This window comes from Dermacentor albipictus, chromosome 7 (assembly GCF_038994185.2).
Source record: "Dermacentor albipictus isolate Rhodes 1998 colony chromosome 7, USDA_Dalb.pri_finalv2, whole genome shotgun sequence".
In the NCBI taxonomy this organism is placed as follows: domain Eukaryota; kingdom Metazoa; phylum Arthropoda; class Arachnida; order Ixodida; family Ixodidae; genus Dermacentor; species Dermacentor albipictus.
Genome location: NC_091827.1, coordinates 7,602,593 through 7,624,111, shown reverse-complemented (window position 1 = coordinate 7,624,111; position 21,519 = coordinate 7,602,593). Strand labels below are relative to the sequence as shown.

The following is a 21,519-nucleotide window of genomic DNA, read 5'->3' as shown; positions in this document are numbered from 1 at the left end:
CAATAAATGGCCAGATAATTTCTTATGAAAAGACTCACAAATTTCTTGGCATAATCATTGATAGAGATCTCTCATGGAGCCCGCACGTTACCTACTTGAAAAAGCGTCTGACAGCAATCTCCCAACTTTTCAAGTTTCTGGGAGGAAAGACTTGGGGAATGTCAGTGCATGCAATGTTGGAATTGTACAGGGCTCTTTTTCTGGGCTTCTTGCGATACAGTTTGCCCGTACTGACCAACACCTGCCAGACAAATCTTCGTGCTCTACAGGCTATTCAAGCTCGGGCTCTCAGGGTGTGTCTTGGTTTGCCAAAATGCACATCGACAGCAGCGACTATTGCGATTGCTTAGGACCAGCCTATACAAACACACATTGCGGTAGAAGTGTTGAGAGTGCACATTAGGCACGTTGCCCGTGCCTGTTCCCACCATCTGGCAACACTACCATCAGAAAGGTCGCAGGCAGCCTTTTGTACTACGATTTCGGAGTATTACACCTGCCTCCCATCAGGCTACACCCCCGCAACTAAGCCATCGATTCCTCCATGGTGTTTGGCTCGACCCGCAGTGCACCTCACCGTACCAGGAATCAGGAAAAAATCTGAGCTGTCATCACCAGCTCTTAAACAACTATCTCTGCTTCTTTTGCACGAGAGGTACGCCGAACACGTACATATTTATACTGATGGATCGGCAACTCTCCAGTGTTCCTCTGGAGCCGTAGTCTTCCCAGCGAAAGCCACCACCATCAGTTTCAAGACATGTCACCCAACGACACCGATGGCCGCGGAACTTGCAGCCCTTCGCGCTGCACTTCGTCTCGTCAACCAAGAACAACCTCGAAGGTGGTCAATATTCAGTGACTCCAAGGCTGCACTGCAATTTTTGCTATCGGCCCTGCGGCGCGGACCACACGAACAACTGGTATTTGAGATTAGAGAACTCATTCATACCTTAACTGAGAAAGGACACCACGTGACATTTCAATGGCTTCCAAGTCACTGCGGAGTCATAGGGAACGAACACGCTGATAACGCTGCTCGGTCGGCTCTTCAAGGGGACGAAGAGGAGCCGATACCGTCACCAAGAACCGATTCCGCTCGAAAACTTCGAATGATCAGCCGTCACATCACGTTATCCTTGTGGAACGCTGGAAGTTTTCACAACTACCGACTCCACCAGCTTGACTCCTCCCTACGCCTTTGTATTCCAGCTGGGCTCTGTCGTCGCGAAGCTACCCTGCTTTGTCGCCTATGGCTAGGGGTGGCTTTCACCAAGTCTTTCGCTTACCGAATTGGATGGGCCGACGACGCCTCGTGTGAGGACTGTGGTAACGAAGAGACTTTTCAACACCTTCTTTGTGACTGTCCTCGATATAATTTACAGAGACAATCACTTGCAACCGCGATAGCGCGTTTTGACCACAGACCTCTCACAGAGGAACTCATTTTCAGATACCGCCATCATAAGCCATCGCAGCAGAGGGCGACGAGGGCACTGTTGCGGTTCTTGAGGGCGACAGAGCTGGACCGGCGACTGTAGCCTGAACAGATGTTAATGTTGCTACAAGTGTCAGTGTGCTGTGCGATGACAGTGTTCGGTGACAGTGACCGATTGTGATTGTGTGTCTATGCTCCTTCCTTTCCTTATCTCTACTTTGTTTCCACTTTACCTCCCCCTCCCCTCTCTCCCCAGCGTAGGGTAGCCAACCGGATATTTTTTTTCTCTGGTTAACCTCCCTGCCTTTCCCCTTTTCCTCTCTCTCTCTCTCTCTCTCTCTCTCTCTCACTGTTGCTTTGTATTGTCTTCGCGTAACCATTTTTTGCTCTGTTAAAATTTGTATTCGCGAAATTATTATTCTTTTTTATGTGTGCGTGCGTGTGTATGTGTGTGAGCTTGCATTGTTCTTCCTGTGCATTGTTTTGCCGAGTGCACCAGCACCAAAACCCTCGTTGTTATTCCTGGGCACATTATTAAATACTCTTTATATTATTATTATTATTATTATTATTATTATTATTATTATTATTATTATTATTATTATTATTATTATTATTATTATTATTATTATTATTATTATTATTATTATTATTATTATTATTATTATTATTATACATCGCTCGTTGTCTCTAGCAAGGCTTGTTCAATGTATGCAGAGCCTTTTATTTTTATTCCCTCCTGAAGCTGCATTTTCTCTCTGTTTTAAACACATGGACAGCTCACAAATTATTAAAGTGTTGTGGTTTTGAAGTGTTAGCCCTGGAAGCGCATCTTTTCTGTGCTGCTGGATTTTACCTTGCACCATTTTGACACAAAGGAAATGAAAGCGCGTTTTTTGTTAAGCGCAGAGAAATAGCAAGATGGGAGGGGGGGGGGAGGAGGAGGTTGGAGAGGGTAGTACGGTAACCGGAACTCATCTCTCAGAGCTTTTTCAAGAGAAGAGTTCCTTTGGGTGTGGAGGCGGGGTAAGACCGGAGAAGCTTTCTTTCTTCCTGCTAGACTATTACACTCTTTTCCATCGTGTGATGCCGTTCGACGGGAGGGGGAACGAGGTGTAGGTGCGGCACGTTCATGGGCATCGACAATATTCCATTACGTGTTCGAAGACAAACACACCCCCTAGTTATCCTCAGAAGGAGAAGATGGGGGAGGGGGGGGCGGTCTAGTTCTGCTGGAAGATTGTAGGGTGCAAGAATGGGGGTAGTGTTTCACTTAACATTTTGGGTTGCGTAGGATAGCGTTAGGAAGGGTGAATACAGACCACTGTAGTTAAAGTGCAACAACAGACGGGGATTGGTTCTGCGTCGTCTCTCATCTCTTGTAGCGTGCCCTCCTGGTGCGGTGTAACCAGGCCCGCAAGAACGTACGGCAAAAGGAACATCCTATGGCTTGCAAAAGATGGGCACAAAGAATAAATAAAGCAAGAGCAAGAAAAGAAGGTGCAGAAATACAGCAGAATCATGGCGACCGCCAGCCGCACCGACCGAGACTCCTCGTAGCTAACGAAGAGGTGCCTCGAGGTGTAATGACAGGCTGGGCTAATCAGAGGGAAAGGAAGATGGCAGCAACGTTAGAACGAGAAAGAAAGAAAGAAAGAAAGAAAGAAAGAAAGAAAGAAAGAAAGAAAGAAAGAAAGAAAGAAAGAAAGAAAGAAACGCAGCGGCGAAGATGGCAGGCTGTACGAAACAGGTCCCCGCTTTTCTTGTTGCAAGGACTGCCGGCAAGACAATGGAAACGATCTCCTACGCGAAGCAGAAATGACACGGAGTCGCTCCTCGCTAGAAACGAGGCAAGCGAAGAGCGCCATATAGGCAGAGTTGCCGGTATAAATCTTTCTCTCCCTCCTCCGGTCGGCGCTTTTGCTTCTTGTTTTTTATTCCGAATTTTATCTGCCTTTACCGCGCGCCTTTTCTCCATCTTATGCGTAGCGAATCCAAGTTTGAAGGGGAGAGGGTGAGCCACAACTCCCTTCTCCCATGCTGTCGCGTTTTAAGCGCGAGGAGAGCCATACTGAAGACTGTAGCGAAGAGACACATGCGAGGAGGACGCCATCGCGAGGGACGAACCAGCAAACCAACCGAATGGAGTGGGACGGGTGATGGTCGGGAAGAGCCTCCTTCCGGACAATGACGATGAATTAAAGAGCATCTTCATAGCCGTGCGAAACGGAGTAGCCACTCTGGCGCAGTTCTGTCAGTCCTACGCTCCCAGGGACCCCTTCAAATCGCCTCATCGTCGCTACACCCCAGCGATGGCAGCAGCAACTCAGCTCATCACTGTTCGTCACGCCTCTTCTCTCTTTCTTGTTGCTGTCAGTTCTTCAAGAGCTGCTGGAGCGCCGTATTCTGGTTTCCATCTCCACAAAGAACATCCTCGAGGAGCACACCCTGATTGGCTGGATCAGCGGAAGCATGAGAGTTGGTTCATTTGCTACGAAAAGCGTCGGTGCTGTGACCGTCAGCCGGGCGCCATGCAGTCGATTTAACTGGGCCGACCTTTGTTTTCCGATGGGTATAAATCAGGTTGTCCATAGCTTCATTTCTCTTCAAACGCGGCTGTAAACTGCCGCTCCAAAAATTATTTTATGACCCCATAGGCACCGACGCAGCAGACCAAGGAACCACGCAGGATTTGGGTATGGGTTAGTTAGTAATCTGTTGCAATATTAACTTACAGCGCATACATGGACAAAGGGACAGCGCTTGTCTTCGTCGTTTTTTCGCTCCCTTTGCGTATGTACGCGGTGTATGTGAAGTTTGCCATGCAATACCAACTAGCCCGTACAAAAATCCTGCTTCAGTATATTTCTAGTTCGTCGGGAATCACTGTTTGAACTGCGCTTGCCTTCGTCGTTCTTTCGGTTTACTTTGTCTATGTGCGCGCTGTAAGTGAAGTTTGCAAGGAACGACATTCAGCGTGTATACACATCAGCGTGAACGCGCGCGCGCAGCGGCAGCCGGCCGCAAATGAAGGCATCAGAGAGAAGGGCGCTGACCGAACGCAGTGATGTGCAGGAGGTCGTCGCGCCGAGTGTTGACGTACAGGGAACGAGCGACGGAGCATCCGGAAAGGAGAAGAGAATAGAGCGAGACAAGCGCAAGTCTGTGCCCTGCAGCTAACTACATGTGGAGAGAGAAACGAATGCAGAAAAAGAAAGAAAACTCTGAGTATGATTATGAGAACTTGGAATGGTAGGGGCGCTGGCACGTGATAAAACAATCGCGCAGTAGCTGTCGCGTCGACGCTAAAGCCCCCGTCAAGAAGAGAGAGATGGAAGTTAAGTAACAGGGTGGAGGGAGACTTCAAAATTAATGGAAGAAGAAAAAGAGACGGGAGGCGGGTATGACCAAACTCGAAGGACATCGACGGACGGAAGGATACATCGAAGTGTGCTTATCCGCGCGCGTGCGTGCGTGTGTGCGTGCGTGCGTATGTGCGTGCGTATGTGTTTGCGTGCACTCGCTGGTGGGGTGGTCAAGAAAAACACCACGACAGGACGCTCAAAAGCTGAGCACAACAGGCACACGCATCTTTAGGCTCATTAAAGTTTTGTCTCTCTCACTTGTCTTCATCCCGACACTATTTCTAACGCCCACCTTGAGGTTTCTGGTCTCGTCAAGTGGACTCAACCACTGTACTACATGCATGGATGGTGATGTTGGCTCTCTTTCAAACGTGGAACGACTGCGCCCTTGCCCGCACCTTTGTGTGCCAGGAAACTGCTCCATGTAAAAACAGATAGATAATTAAACCAGTATGCCTATAATCACCCCCGTTATTACGGACCCTCTTTCCCTCCGGCCACCTCATATCTCTTCTCCTGAAATGGCTACAAACGGAAGAGATCACAGCGTGTAGTTTGTATGCGTGCAAGATAACTCGGTCGTCTGCCATACCGCAACGAATTTCGCATTGCGCAGACGTACAGTTACTGTCCAGTAATAATGGGCGATCACGCAGGCCAGGGGTCAGGCTCACCTGGAAATGAAGGGGAGGGAGGCGGCCTTGCCACACTTTAGCGGACGGGCGGTTGCGGCTGATAGCAGTGAGGCCGTCGAAGCGGGAGCAGGGATATAGAAGCCATTGGGCAGCTGCGGCTAGGAAGATTCCCCGTAGGAAGCAATGGGTCGAAGCCGCAGTTGCTTCTTGTCTATTTTTTTTCCCTTGCGATAACAAGCTATTCATAGCGCTGGTTCGTGAAGCTTGTTGACTGAAGCGTCTTCTGTGTGATTTCTGCTTCGGAGATGCGCAATCCCACTTTTCAGAATTTTACTTAGATAGTTACAGTACTGGTTGGGGCCATCTTGTCTGAAGCTTCTTGTGTGTCAGGTGTCTAACTGCACAACAGGTCAAAAAACAAAAAAGCCAGAAAAAGGTGGAAAGATGCGCAGCAATATCTGGGAGGCAATAGTGATCATTTACCTATTGCCTGCTAGATTACGCCACAATACGGCATCGCAGGAAACATAGAGGCTTCACAAGAGCGCGCAGCTTTTCCGCCTTGCTTGTAAAAGTTCTTCAACGTGCGCCTGAATCGGTGGTTGGTGAGCAAAAGCGCGTACGTCAGCTGCACCGCATGCGAGGGAGACCTGAGCGTGCTGTCGCAAGTCGTTTCAGTTGCAGTTTTATGCAGGAAGCCCCCAGTTCTTCTTCTTCTTTTTTTCGGTTCTCTTCAGGCCCTGACGTTTAATTTGCTGGCGGGAGTAGAACCCTTCGAGAACGCGCCTGTGTAGGAGCCGAGATTCATTAGCTGTCAAGCTACAGGCTAGGAATGAGGTCCTTACGCAAGAAGGCACCCCGTGTAACACTTCGGCCGCGAAGAACCATGTGAAGCAAGGGGTCCAGGAAGCGGAGCGAATTAGATTGGAACCTCTGCGACGTAACTAAAATATAGAAGTTCAGGTAAAAGGAACAAAAAATGTGTTTTTTTTTTATGTGGTGCGTGCGTTCTGCCGACAGTGCTCGTTGAATATCTACGGGACGTGCTCAACAGCATTTCAACATGATTTCGACTGTTGGGCCGAGTTAATGCGGCGATTTTATTCCATTTTTTCCCCTTCTCGTGCTTCTTTAGTGGTGTGCATTATCACCACGATCGGCCGGTTGCTACCGGTGGATGATAACAAAGAAACAAAAGCAAGCAAGGAAAACGCTTGCGTTATACCGGCCATGGTTTCTTGAATAAATGCTTGCGATATAATTGACTATCAAACCAGGATAAACATGTTTACGACCCCACACACACAAAAGAGTCGGAAGTTAATATTGCGTAATGTTCTTATGCCGTTATCTTCGCTTCGCCTTTGCCACAGGCCTAGCGGTTATTCCAGTTCACCATTGGCATTGTGTAATGACAGAGCGCCTACTCCCGCGAAGTGTGATAGCTGGCTGGCCGTCTGCCGGTGCCATGACGCAGTGTCTACTGCAGCAGCAGACGGTTCCAGGCTACGCAGGGCGTGGCAGTGGCGGTGCGCGAGGCGCTGTGCAGACGGCAGTCCTTGTGCACAAAAAACGTCAAGCGCGCTCAAGAGCCTTTCTCCTGAAGTAGAATCCCAAGTTCTTTACCACGCTATGTTTCTCGGAAGACTTCGAGGCTTGCAGTATGGGTGACCACCAGCATCATCGCCTTATTAGCGCGACGAAGACGAAGACACAAGAAACATCGTCGAAATGTTAGTTCTTGTAAGCTTAAGCGCTGCATCACTTCGTCCTTTCTGCCAAGTGGACAGCTTTCGGCGTATTCCCAAGTATTTGAAAGGTACGGTGCCTTTTATTCCTTTTCTTTTGGTATCTCTTGTAAAGAAATATTCATAAAAGAACCATCTGGATGTCGCAATGACTCAGAATTCCAAATACATAGATGTAATATTACAAATATTACTATGCTTTGTTACGTTGGGGACTTGTTCCTGACAGCGCCGTTCGGATGCTGCAGTAATAGTGGGGTGTGCAGGCTACCTACTGTGTTCTAAGACTTTATTTCATTTTTTTTCATTTATTTACCTTAAAGGCCCAGCTTGGGCATTACAAAGGGGGGGGGGGCGGAGAACAATTGATATGCAATATGCAATGATATACAATATACATTGTAAGTCGAATATCCTTATATGAAGTAGTACATGCTATGCAACCGTTACTATAGTGTATGGTAGCGCTACTAAGGGAACACACGCAAAGAACTCTAAAACGCAAACACGAAACGGACACAGACTGACACGTGTTCACATGTAAGTGTCCCTGTGTGGGCCACTTCATCAGTGCAACCATACACCATGCGGTTATGCCATGTCACGCCGAAGCACTTCTGAATGTTTTCTAAGAGCGAACCTAGTGCGCACCAAGTTTACAGAACAATCATTGAACCCGCGAGAACCAGTTGAGGCAGTGCGAGACATGAATCGAGTGGACAAATGAATGGAGTCTACGCGTAGGGAAGCAGGGTGAGAAATGAAATTACTGCATGCACTCCTTACGCGTTACAGCGATCCCCCAACCGCTAAATAGGCTAACCAGATGGTGTGCGTAATCACGGAAAACAAGATAAATCAGAACTTGAACTTAATACTTGAATCTATTCTAAATAATGTGGAATATTGAGCACCGTTAGCAAGACCAACTTTACCTCAGATTTGGATGCGCCATTTGCCAACAGCAAAACGCGAATCTTTTTTTTTTTTTGTCAAAGGAAGCAGTGAAGTGGCATTCATCATATGTGTCTCACATGCTAAGGCGTCAACAGCAAATCGTTCCCTGCAATTCGACACTGGTGAAGCAGCTGTGTCACGAACCCTATTACGAAGGTGAGGAAAATGATATGTGCAGCGACAGCAAAGATATGTGCAATGATATGTGCAAATTTTCAAGCGATCAGTTTTCAACTGATCACTTGAAAGTTTTCCTCGTATACTCTTCGTGCTTTTTGTATATCGCTCTCGCTTCATTCTTCGTTTTCCTTTAATTTGTCTTTCTATCCCGTGTTGGAACAAAGGATTCAGTAGCCTGCGACTCTGAGGAGTCAGTTGCTCACATTACAATTTTGAGACCACTTCGTCGCGTGCCTTCAAGCAGTTTCAAAGGTAGTGTCCTAGAAGGGTCACCGTTTGCCACCGATATTGGTTTTAGCGTTCGCTTCAAACAACAGGGCAATTATCCTTGTGCCGCTGTGGAAGCGGATATCCGATACGGTGGGAGGCAATAGGAAGGCTCAATTCCCTGGTACTTGTACATTGCCGGGCACGAGATTACCGATCAAATAAGATTCAACTTACGACAAGAAGTTAATATTCTCGCTCCTTCATGAAGGTTTTTATCTGAAACTTATTGTGTGTCCCATGTGCCTCCGAGATGCATAAGCATGCCGTATTTTACTTGAGATAGCAACTTATACCGTTATACTACACTCTTAAACAAAGGTACACCCTTTGGGGTGTATATCTGCCTCACAAGAATAATCGGCATACGCCTTGCTTGCGTTTCCTTTCTTGAAAACGCCGCACCCGCTACTTTCCTGTCGGAAATGCTATGTCATGCTGATAACGCGCATGCCGTTCGTTACTGGAAAGTATCGGGCTCGCAGCGTTAAAGAAAGGAAATGCGGACAAGACACATGACGTTTATTATTGTGTTGCAAGACACAATCCAAAGGGTGTAATTTTGTTTCAGAGTGTAAGCGTTTGCACTGGTACACGTGATCTTGCCTGAAGCTCTTGTGCGTCATATGTCTAATGAAGCACAAACAGAAAGAAAAAGACAGGAAAGGATGCCAAGGTGTGCCCTGGAATCTCGGAGGCATCAGCTCTCACTCTCAGATGGCATGTTAGATGATGCCACTACATGGCGCCGCAGCAAACATGGTAGTTTCACCAAACCAAAAGCACCTGCTCCTTGCTAGCGCACCTTTCTCAACCTGCATCTAAAGCGGTGATTAACGAGCGTACCTGTAGCTTTTGTCAAACGTATACAGGCTACTTCACCATACTTGTCGTGCTTTAATCTGTCCCTGGATGACGGATGGGATACTCTTAGCGAGTAAACAAACAGAACATTGGCTCAATAAACTGAAACAAAACATGGACAGTGATTATTGCCGTGCTCGATATAAGACAGCGCGCAACCTCTCTCTTTCATCGATGCGTAAGCGTAAGAAAGAATAATACATTAATAATAAAAGAAAAAGCAAATTCTCAAGAAGTTTGGCGAGTAGCGAATTATGTCATAAAGTCAACAAAGCAGTATAATATACGCCCCAATAGCTACGCATCAGGCGCTTTTGACGCTGATCTTGCTGGATCATTTAACGACTGCTTTGTGAACACCGGCACCCCTACGCCATGCAACCAGTGAGCCCATGATGCAGAGCTTTGCTTCATTTTTACCTCCTTTTCAAACTAACACCTTTTTTTTTTTTCAGAAATAGCAACAGCGGAAATCATACATGCCGTAAAGCTTGTGCCATCAAAAAGGCCACGGGTCACGATGTTCTACTTGTACGCTTACTAAAGAGCATCAACATCTTGGTTCCTGTGCTTGCAAACTTGTTCAATGAACCCGTTCTATCAGGTACATATTCTGACCCGCTCAAAATCGGAAGAGGGGTGGCAGTATGCAAAGCAGATAACCCAAGGGAATTAGCGAACCATCGTCCAATAACTATTTTATTACGTAATTATACGCTCTTGAAAAAGGGATTGCAATGCGCGTCACAAGCTATATACAAAAATGCCGCATATATTCAAACGCACAACACAGTTTTCGAACTGGTTACTCTGTTCCAACTGCCGTATGCTCCCTAAGAAAAATGAAAAACCATGCACTGAACAAGAGCTACTACGCACTTGGCGTATTCTTAGATATTAGAAAAGCATTGCACTCGGTAGATCGCAGTATGTTATTACGAAAATTAGGACATTATGGTTTTAGAGGACAAGAACTTGGCTTCTCTCGCGGTTATTTAAGAAATCGTAAGGAATACGTAGTAGTTAAAGGCAAAGAATCTTCACTAAATATAGTGAAAACGGGCGTTCGGTAAGGGTCAGTACTGGGTCCAATACTCTTCTCTTTTTTAACTAATTATTATCCTAGATCACTCCGATTATCTAATTATATCTTATGAACGGATGCTACAGCTCTAATAATTCATCAACAGTGACTACAGGAAGCAGAAGAATACTTTAGCATGGTTGGAAACTATAACAAACTTGTTTTAAACCTGAAAAAAGCCAAGTATGTATTATTTGCTTCTAACCGAAAAGCTACTTCTAAGTGCGACTTGTAACTCGGAGACACACAAATCTAACAGAATAGTAGTAATAAATATTTGTGAACAAGTCTTGGCGCATCACTACACTTAGCTCCACATATTGAACAAGTAACTAAAGATATAGTTTTTGGTTATTATACCTAATTAAAGCCGCGTAAACATTTCCGTCGTCAAACATTGCATCTCATTTATTTCTGTAATTTTCATTGCCATTGAACTTATTCTATAGAAACTTGGAGTTTCACCTACGCCTCGTGCATTGATTCTTTAATCAAAATTCAGAAATCTGCATTGAGAATAATTGCATCGGCCACTAAGGACGCCCCCAATGCATATTTTTTTTTGCACAGTTAAATATTATGTCACTTATTCAAGCCCGGCACAATTATCAGGCAATACTAATCGATAGAAAAGTAACCACGCAAGCCATATCTCTCATCCATATTTATCATGCCTTCAAACGATTCTAGACAAGCAGTGCGTAACAAGTTTAACTTACCGAAAACTTATAATGTATACTGTCAACGTTCCCTATCATTGATCGGTGCCAAAATCTGGGATGAAATACCCAGCTTTATGAGAAAACTTGCAAATAATGTTCCATCGTAAAAACATCGCTTTAAAGCGTGTATGTAATATTACTAATTGTGGCCATGTTATATTTCTTACATATTTCTTGCTTTTTGTTTTGGATTGCAATTCATGCTGACTTTTATGGTATGGATCCAAAACTAGCCACGTAGGCTAATAATCCAGATGATACCACGTTGTATTACACTATGCAGGAACCAATATTTATTCTTCTTCTTTCACCGTACGTCTGCTGCTCGGTTGTGTGGCGTGGTTCCGGTGGCGCTCTTGGCACTCTAGAGCTCTAAATGGCGAGCGCTAGAGTCCATTTCATTCTACAAGACGTCGAAACTTAGGGCGCACCACAGGAACTCCCTTAGTTATACAGCGTGTAGTAAGTCTGGCGGTTCCAGGCAGCGTAGCTCGTACGCCTGTGAAAAAGTGTGCCTCAGCGACAACGTATGAAGGAGAGAGCTGAATTTGCTATCGTATAAGTCATTTGAATACCAGTTTTACGTAACGAGCCTTTAGGTTCTTTGTTATTTTCCATGTTTGCTTCAACAGCCTTGTATAGTTCAGGTCCTTTGTTATCACCTCGCTAGCTGTGGCCAACACGAAGCAAACACGAGGCACTTTGTTCTTACGCATACACGCCCTCTCTGAATATGGTGCCAAGGTGTCGGCGCAAACATGATGTATAGTATATGCAGCAAATATTTCTGCCAAGTTGTGGGTGAAAAAAAAGGCAAACACGTGCTGCCCTCTGAGGCACTGGAATCATTGTGGCGTGTAAATGTCTCTAAAGGCCTGTGTACTGCTAAATCCCTCCAACACTACGGCAGCATTGTCGCCAGACGGCAACGTGCCCATGCCGGCTGTAGCATTGTTGGCCATGTAACTCGTGCGAAATATAGCACGCTTTCGGATAATCAGAGGCACACGCAATGCAATAATGATGGCGTTGTATGAGAATACGAGAGCTTTAGAATCCCCCTTCCCATTCTTTTAGCTCTCTCTCAAAATGAGCGCCTAGTCTTTGGTGTCTGACGGCGTCACACATGCACATTTTGGGACTAACGAGTTCCCCGCGCACGGTGTCAGCCGCATGGCCGTGTTTGGACTGTATAGTACTGAGTTCCAGGGTACCCGCCTAGACTGGGAAGTCGCCCCCCGCCTCTCCCCCTTCCGTTTTTTTTTTGTTAACGCGTGGTCTTTATATATGAGCTCATGACTGTACTTACATACGCTCACACACGCATGTGCGGTGGCCTAACCGGATCCGACATCTGTCAGATGAGCGGCCGGTGTGGTGGACGGGGAGCTGCGTCGCCCGCCTTCAGGCCAATAAAGGCGGCAGTCATCTTTCACGTGCCACCACTCGGTCCAGAAAAAGAATAAATAAGAAACAACAACAGCAAGGATACGAGAGTTTATCGAGCGGGGTCAGCAAAAGGAGCAAACCAAGGCTCCCAACCGCCGCGGGCATCCGCGGGCGCGGCAGAAGCGCACGTGAGCTGTCTGCGGCTGCCGCGCGGATTGCGACCAGCGGAGGAGGAGACGGTGTGGCGGGAGCCCCAACGACGACGCCCGAGGCAGGCCTAGCGCACTTTTCCCATCCCGAGACCAGCAACGATGAGGCGCCTGTCAAAACATGTCGCCTTTCCTCCTCCTCCGCTGGGGCCGATGACGACCAGGAATTCCTCTCGAGAGGTGCCCGCGTGTTTCTGTTTTTCACCCTGGAGCCCCCCGCTCTGAAACTTCGCGTTTTATCTGCCTGTAAATTCTTTGCTTTCGGTCTGTAAACCGATTCCGTCCCTAACTTCCGCGAGGAAGCTACGGCACCTGTCATCAGCCCGCGGAGAGGTGTCTCTCTCCACGTCAGTGCCGGCTATACTTGCGTGTCACTGTGACACGAGCGGGCAGAGCCTAGAAGATGGACCGAGGGCGCTACAAACTTCACACGTGCGGAAGACGGAGACCGCAGACGTCCAGGATACGAAAAACATTACTCGTATAGCCGTCCGCGCTGTCTCCTTTTTGTGACGCTCCGATGGGAAGACCCCAGGCCCACACGCAAGGAGGTTTACACAAACTACGAGATTCTTCGCTTTTCAGAGAGAACCAAATGTAATTTCAATAGCAGACTCACGTCTGCGCCTATAAGGATGTTCACGCAAAGAGTTCACAGCGTTCTATGTCCTTTAGAACGTGCTGAAGCCATGTTATGATGTATAGAGGCTGCTCATTTACTGACATTCGCGCTTATTATTACTTATAAGCCTTTCGAGCTTCTTATTCATCACAAGAGGAATTAGGCCACCCACACGAGAAAAATTTACTTTTCAGTGCGGTGCATAGCGCTGCAATGCTAAGAGCATACTGAATAACAATGGAATGCGGGGCAAGTTTTGCTCTGTAGATCAGGAATGCTTACAGCACGATATTTTAGTCATGAAGCGGGGTTTAGAGTACTCGTCCGGCAATCTTGAGCTTGCCATTCGACACAAAGTATGAACCATATGTAAGCGATCTTGTGCGCGACAAAGACAAGGGTATACGCGATGGAGATAGCTGTCGCATCGACTCGTCGCTTATGGGGACGTCGCTTTGAGCGACGTCTCCGTGGCGTAGCCGGTGTGATGGCAGCAAATACGCACAGAAACTGGCGCGTCGCAGGCTTTAATAAATTAAGTTGAGTTGTTTTGCTATGCAGAGCAGCATAAAATATTTCTGGAGGTTTCGCACTAGATTATCTTTTTTTATTATTTTTGGACGCATCAAGATTCGTTCGTTTGCTCGTTCCGTGCGACAACCAGCCGTACGTTACTGATGTACATACAGCCTGTTCCGGCTTCGCGCTATTGGCTAGCCGATCATCGGGTGAGGATGGACGAATTCTATATTTCCAGAACCGAGCGATGGAACGACGAGAACGAGCGATCTGATTTGCTCGACGGCGCGCTTCGCCGCTCGAAGCCGTTGCTCGTCGCTGTTGCGCACAGAATCGCTCACATGGGGTTTGAGCTTAAGCGACGCTGGTGGAGACTCGCTTTCAACCACAAGCCTAATTCATTGACGCCACGCAATGCCGATGACGATCCGTTCTCCCTGTGCCGAAAAAGGTGTGGCTGCGCTGGGACGTTTCTTTTTTTTGACGTCCTATTTTGAAGCTGGTGCGCAGGTCAGATTATCTGGTGGCGTTGCGTAGCCCCGAGGAAGAAGCGCATGCGGCCGGTTCTACACACTTGCACCCTAGCTTGCGACGTGAACGCTACGCTTTGGAAAAAAGCTGTTTAGCAATTTTTCTTTGAAATTTCAGTTATCCTTGCTTCGTACGAGGGACAAGAACATTATATATATATATATATATATATATATATATATATATATATATATATATATATATATATATATATATATATATATATATAAACGAGAAGAAAGGGGGTTAACCGAGGGACCCGATATTTATTAGTCTATAATGAGAAGCCAACAAACACTGACACCAAGTACAACAGTTGTACGTCAGTTGTACTTGGTGTCAGTGTTTGTTGGCTTCTCATTATAGACTATATATATATATATATATATATATATATATATATATATATATATATATATATATATATATATATATATATATATATATATATATATATATATATATATATATATATATATATATATATATATATAGTCGCTAGACCCTTTCTTTTTGCACTCTCAAAGCAGAGCCTTAACAGCTTCTGTAACAGTTTGCTGTGCACTGAACTCACATTTTCTGGTTTCTTGTAGACCCTAACGCAGTACTTTCCCTGAATCGCGGCAACCATTGCATGACTTCACCATCGGAGAGTAAGATAACTCTCGAAAAAGTGTTGTTTAAAATTCAGCCACACACTATTAAAAAAGTTTACACCCTTTTGATCGTATCTTGTCCCGCAACAATAATCGACGGTAAAACTTCATTTGGGCCTTTAGTTCGTACATAAGTCTGACCTTAAACTTACAGCGCAAACACCTAAGACGGACCACAAAAGGAAGATACGACACACACTGACGCTGACTAACAACTTCTTTATTTCTTCGTCGTCGATGCATATATAAACCCTAGGCCACAGTACCGCGCAGGCGCACAGATTCCATTAGTGAGATGTGTCAAATTATTACATACGCAAACGTAGGAATTCAAATTCAGATGGGTGCGGGGACAAAAATGTGTCACTGATGCAATTATCGCCTTCTCTTTTTGTGTAGTAGGCCTCTAAGGCAAGCTGCGCATGCTCATTCTTGCTTTTGCCAAGAATCGTTTGCGTATGTAATAATTTGGCAGATCTCGCTAATAAGATCTGTGCGCGTGCGCAGTTGTGTGGCCTAGGGTTTATATATGCATCGACGGCGAAGAAATAAAGAAGTTGTTAGACAGTGCCAGTGTGTGTCGCATCTTCTTTTTGTGGTCCATCTTAGGTGTTTGCGCTGTAAGTTTAAGTTCAGAATAATCGTCGTCTCTTTCGCCCACATTTTCTTTCTTTAACGCTGCAAGCCCGGTACTTCCAAGTCATGAAAGGTTTGCCCGTTATCAGCGTGACACAGCATTCTCGTCAGCAAAGTAGCCAGCTCTGAGCTTTCAAGAAAGGAAACGCAACCAAGGCAGATGGCGGTTATTTTTGTGAGACAAAAATAATGTACAAAGGGTGTAAACTTCTTTTAAGAGTGCACTCTTAAAGAAGTTTGGACCCTTTGGGGCTTGTCTTGTCCCACAGCAATAATCGTCAGCGGTCTTGCCCGTATTTCTTTAACGCTGCGGGTCCGATACTTCCAAGTCACGAACGACATGTGCGTTCTGGATGCGACATAGCATAATCAACAGGAAAGTAGTGAGCGCAGCGATTTCAGGGAAGGAAACGCAAGCAAGGAAGATGACGATTCTTGTTGTGGGACCGATATACACTCCAAAGGGCGTAATTGCTTTGAAAGTGTAGGCTTCCAACAAAAAGTTTACGCCCTCCGGATTACTGTTTGTTGTCCACTCTTGAAAACATTTGCAGCCTTGAGGGCACGTACCTTGTCCTACAACAATAGATAGCTTTAGAAAAGCGTTCGCAATGAAACGTAAATGCAGTACGTAGGCAAAGAGCGTCGTCCTCATTGCGCATGCTTCAAATGTTATTGGGTTTCCGTGGTTTACGTGAGCTATGATAGCTTACGGTATTTGGCGAGTTTAGCGTCCGAAATGATTACGGAAGCTAAGAAATAGCGTTGTCGAACGTGGTGGCACCCATGGCTCCCGCTTCAGCGTGATGGCTGCGCTCTCGTTGATCGCTAATAAAACCTGAAATGAGCTTTCACTTCCCCTAAACTAACCTCAAATGTTAGTTATGAGAGCATAGCGCGACCACTTTCTGAGATCGTTTGGAGGTTGCGGTACCCGTAGGCCTAACGAGACGCGTCCGCATAGCAACAACAGGGCTGGGTTCCAATACTCGCCGTAAACGGCAAAGCGGACAGCGGCGATCTTTAGTCTCGTTGCAATGCTCGCGAATACGTCAAAGTAAGCAGCTTCGCGAAGACAACACAAAAGTAAGAAAAGAAATTAAATTATGGGGTTTTACGTGCCAAAACCCCTTTCTGATTATGAGGCACGCCGTAGTGGAGGACTCCGGAAATTTCGACCACCTGGGGTTCTTTAACGTGCACCTGAATTTAACGGTTCTTTAACGTGCACCTGAATGACCGGGATTCGATCCCGCGACCTCGTGCTGGGCAGCCCAACACCATAGCCACTGAGCAACCGCGGCGGGTCAAGTCAAAAACGATGCAGGCTACTTTGCTGTCCAAACAAGACGGCGGCTGAGCAGGGCCCTTGTAAACTCGATGGGAACGTCGTCTGCGCACAAGATAATGCTTTCCTATGCCCTTAATGTAAGTCACAGCGAATTTTTATGGCTTCCTAGGCGCAAACACACAAAATACAGAAATAATGTGTGCTTTCCTCACCTTTTATTTCTTTGTAGTCGCGAGGTGGCGTCACGTCGCAGAAGCGTCTTCCTGAGGCCTCGAAACGCGTTCTGTTACTTCGGCTCGAAGCTGTCTCGGCTGTCTCCTAAGCTCTCTACATAGACTGTTACCGATGCTGGTGAGAAGTGGAACACACCCCGGGATGGTTGCTAAATTATTGTCTTGGCTTGGATACGTCAGGCACGAGGCACCAGACGACGCCCTGTTTTATAACGTCTCCCTTACGTTTGCGTTCGAACCTGAACGGTTAACCAAAGTCCTGAAAGGACGCACACCGTAACATCCCGGGAAGGTGCTCACGCTTCACGTACATAAGGCGACAAACGCTATTCTGAAACTGTCTAATAATCGTCATCTGCCTTGCTTGCGTTTCCTTTTTTTAACGCTGCCAGCATGGCACTTCCAGGTCACGAATGTCACGCGCCTTGGAGGAAGGAAAAAGATAGGAGGGCGCATACCGCTACGCGATTGAAGCCAGGCCTGGTGGCCCAACACGTCATCGCACATCAAAGTGCGCGGTTGGTTTTAGCGTTCCCGCTCTGCAGGCCGAGAAAATCTCGATTCTTGCTCCGGGATCTCGATGCAAGAGATTACGTGTTGGACCAGATTTACCGAGTGTCCGTTTGCCAAGGCTGGCTGCGTGGCGTAATACTCCCTCCTATACTTTTCATTCCTCCATGGCATGCGCGTTATCAGCGTCACATAGCATTCTCGGCAGCGAAGTACCAAGCGCAGATTTTTCAAGAAAGGAAACGCAACCAAGGCAGATGGCGATTATTGTTGTGGGACAAGATAAGCCCCAAAGGGTGCAAATTCTTAAGGAGTGTCCCCAAACAATAATCGTCGTCCATGAAAACACTGCGCTCTCTACTTTCCTGTCAAGAATGCTTTGTCACGCTGATAACGAGTATTCCGTTCGTGACCTCAAAGTGCCGGGCGGGAAGTATTAACGAAAGGAAGGACACGGAAGATAGATGATGAATATTGCATGGGGTCTAGACGCGCAGTGCGTACACACTATTTCTCGAGCGGAGGGTGGCAAACCACGAGCGATCTGACTCTCTCTCTCTCTCTTTATATATATATCAGACATTTCTCAGTTATGTTTATATTTAACAGACAGACATACACATTTTTATCAATCACACATGGTGAACCATGGGGGCCCGAAAGATAAAATATTTGAATTTGCATTTATTTGTTTCAACTATATAAAATCTCATGATGATACAGGGACAAAAGGCAATGTGTACTTGACAAAGGTCCCTGACCCCGCCCAGTACAGCGCAATTATTGTACATTTGCTCGCGAACTTGTCCCCGTCAAGCTTCTGCTGCTCCAAACTATTTCAATAAATAAACAAAGAATAGCACTTAGTGTATAAGTGTGATGCATAACGCTAGTTTAGGGAATAGTATTGTCGAGGTTTTACGCAAAGAAGTACAATAAACATAAATGATTCGCGATATTCAAAAGAAGAAAACACAGCAGATGTGTGAGACTTTGGAGGATCGCAACACAATTTACAGCAAAGCCATTTATTTTGAACAGCTGCAATAGAAGTATCAGCTTCCTGAATATCGCATATAAGAAAGTTGCCCGTATATGGCTGTTGCGTTTGAAACCTTGTCCGTATGTAATGTTTTGAAGCATTTCTTGTTGGAAATTTCAAAGAAAAGCCAGTAATTCGTCAACATAGATGTTACTTCACCATAACATTAACCATGGTGTTCTCCTTTCCTGAATTATATCGCTATATCACGCACGAAAAAATAAACACAAGAAATGACGGTTCAATAATAATTATTAACGCTTCTAAATAAGCCGCAAACGTTAAGACTACGCTGCACATTGCACTCAAATTTCCTGCATTTTCTTCAAAGTATAAAATATCTGAAACTCAAAGTTCTCTTGGGACATTGGGAAGCCTAGCTAATAACAGCAGTGTGATACCTTCCAATACTTGCTTACAGTTTTTGAAAGCTGTATTTGATCAACATGCATTTATCATCGCACATAAACTTTGCGTATTATTCCCTCTATTTTCGCGAAATTTGACTTCAGTTGTAGTTGTCATTATGCCAGCCCAGTCCTCTAAATTTTACCCTGCTCGTTAAACCGACTAATAACGGTATCGACCACTTGCACACGTATTCTACAGGAAAAGGCACACTTTACGCACCCATTTGAAACGTTAGATCTAACCCACCCATACTATGTCCCTAATTTTCGCCGGATAGAAACAAGATGGCTTGGTTAGCTTACCGGGGATACCGGAGGAACAAACTATACGAATCTGGTAAAATGCACGCAAACACATGAAGAAACGAGGGTTTATTAGGTATCTGCGACAATTAAATTTAAAGCAGGAAATTGAATGTTTCGCAACCCATTGCGCTTAAAATGTTCCCCATTTTCACGGAATTTATAGTCCGTATCTCGCGCTGTTGTTTTAGGAGTCTGAGAAACATGTCGATTAGTGGCAGTATGACACCCTGGAACACTTGAATAAGTAAATTTCTACAAAGGCTTTATGGAGCCTGCACAGTATAAACATTTATCGCTCGTCGTTCAGAATATTCCTTCTTACTTCGAGGAAATATAAACAACGTGCCGCGTATATTTTACCGAGGATACTGGGGGCAAACAACTAAATGCTACGTATAACGCATAAAAATGTGGAGAAAGCGAGTATTTCAGTAACTGTTTTCATAGCACATAGGCAACCTACACACGTCACCACAAGGTGGCCCTCATTTCTTCAAAATATGAAATATCTCCTGTTTTCACTGCTACCGGGAAACAAATAGTAGTGCAGCTCTTGTTTAGAAAGAGCCTCACAATGAAATCGGCAAAAAATTTGTCAGTGTTCTATAGGTATTAAAATGGTGCTGCATGTTCGACCAAGTCTTTTTTCACGAACCTATATATGATAAGTCTTGATTACACAATGAAATTCGACAGTTATACCTGTAAGAAGTTTGATTACAATTTTTATGGTTAGTTGCTGAGACTGCAACGCTATGTGACCTATCTCTGGAAGCGGATCCTATAGTTACAGCACTTGATAATTCACCGATTTCGCGCAGTAAGGCACACCAGTCGTTGGGCGCGGCTGATCATAAAACTTTATCCGTACGGATCGCCCTCTCCTGCAGATTAAATACAGCAAGCGGACTGTCTCTTCAAATACGGGTATAGTGATCCCAAAAAGACTAGGCATGTTGCAAGTAGCGCAAGTTGTCAGGGCGGCAACTGCCATGAGCCAGGCATTGTTCGCAACGCGAGTTTATCTGGTGAATACCGCGCGTCCTCCGCCACAGTGCGCTCCGAGGAGCCACAAAAGACAATTCTCGCTGCTCGAGCAACGGAATGGAATTCTGTGGTTTACGTTCCAAAACCACGACGCAATTGTGAGGCACGCCGCCCAGCGAAGGACTCCAGATTAATTTCAACCACCAGGGGATCTTTAACGCATCCCCACTGCACGGTACGCGGGTGTTCTCGCATTTCGCCCCCATCGAAATGCACCCAGCATTTCACCCCAAGCAGTGAATACGTAGAAAATAAAAAAGGTGTTACTTGCGTGGCCACTGTATTGAGAAAATTAAGCTTCAGGTGTAGTTTTGTTGGACTTTCCATTGGGCAGCCGAAAGTACCTGCTTTATGGCATATTTTGACATATTAATGGGATTTTTAGTCCTCAACCCCGCACACACTTTTGACAATGGTGCCCCCCTGCCCCCCGGGAAATACGTCTGTGACGAGGAAGATACGCCCCAAAGGGTTACTTTTCTTACAGTGCTATAGTGTGAGTATTGTGTAACAAGCGCAAAGCAGGATAGATAAGGGGATCTATCTTTTATCGATGCAAAAGCGTCAACTGTCCTATTGAACGAAAAAGGTGCCGGCACCTGTAGCAGCGGCACTTTGCATTGACTGCGGCGCGACGTCGCGCGACCTCGCGCTTGCTAGCTCGGGCCTCGACGGAGCAGAGCGGGCGAAAGGGAACGTCTGCATCGCGGTATTGCGGGAAGGGAGAAGGCATCGCCACGACGCCACGTCACCCTTGCTCTCGCTCTCAGAAGCCCCTGTTATCCGCGCCTTCCTTTCGCGCGTACGCTCTCGCCTGCGTTCTAACTGCACCTCGGTAAGGCCAAATCAAAACGTCTC

At 46.0% G+C, this 21,519-nt stretch overlaps 1 long non-coding RNA gene across 1 annotated transcript in view; it reads left to right on the top strand.

Annotated features, from left to right (window-relative positions):
- The first annotated feature begins 6,917 nt into the window (after positions 1–6,917).
- The window catches only part of LOC135916473 (uncharacterized), a 744,131-nt gene continuing 729,529 nt past the window's right edge, over positions 6,918–21,519 (top strand). The window contains exon 1 of the long non-coding RNA XR_011507319.1: positions 6,918–7,257. This is a non-coding gene — a long non-coding RNA (uncharacterized lncRNA). The remainder of the gene's footprint in view (positions 7,258–21,519) is intronic.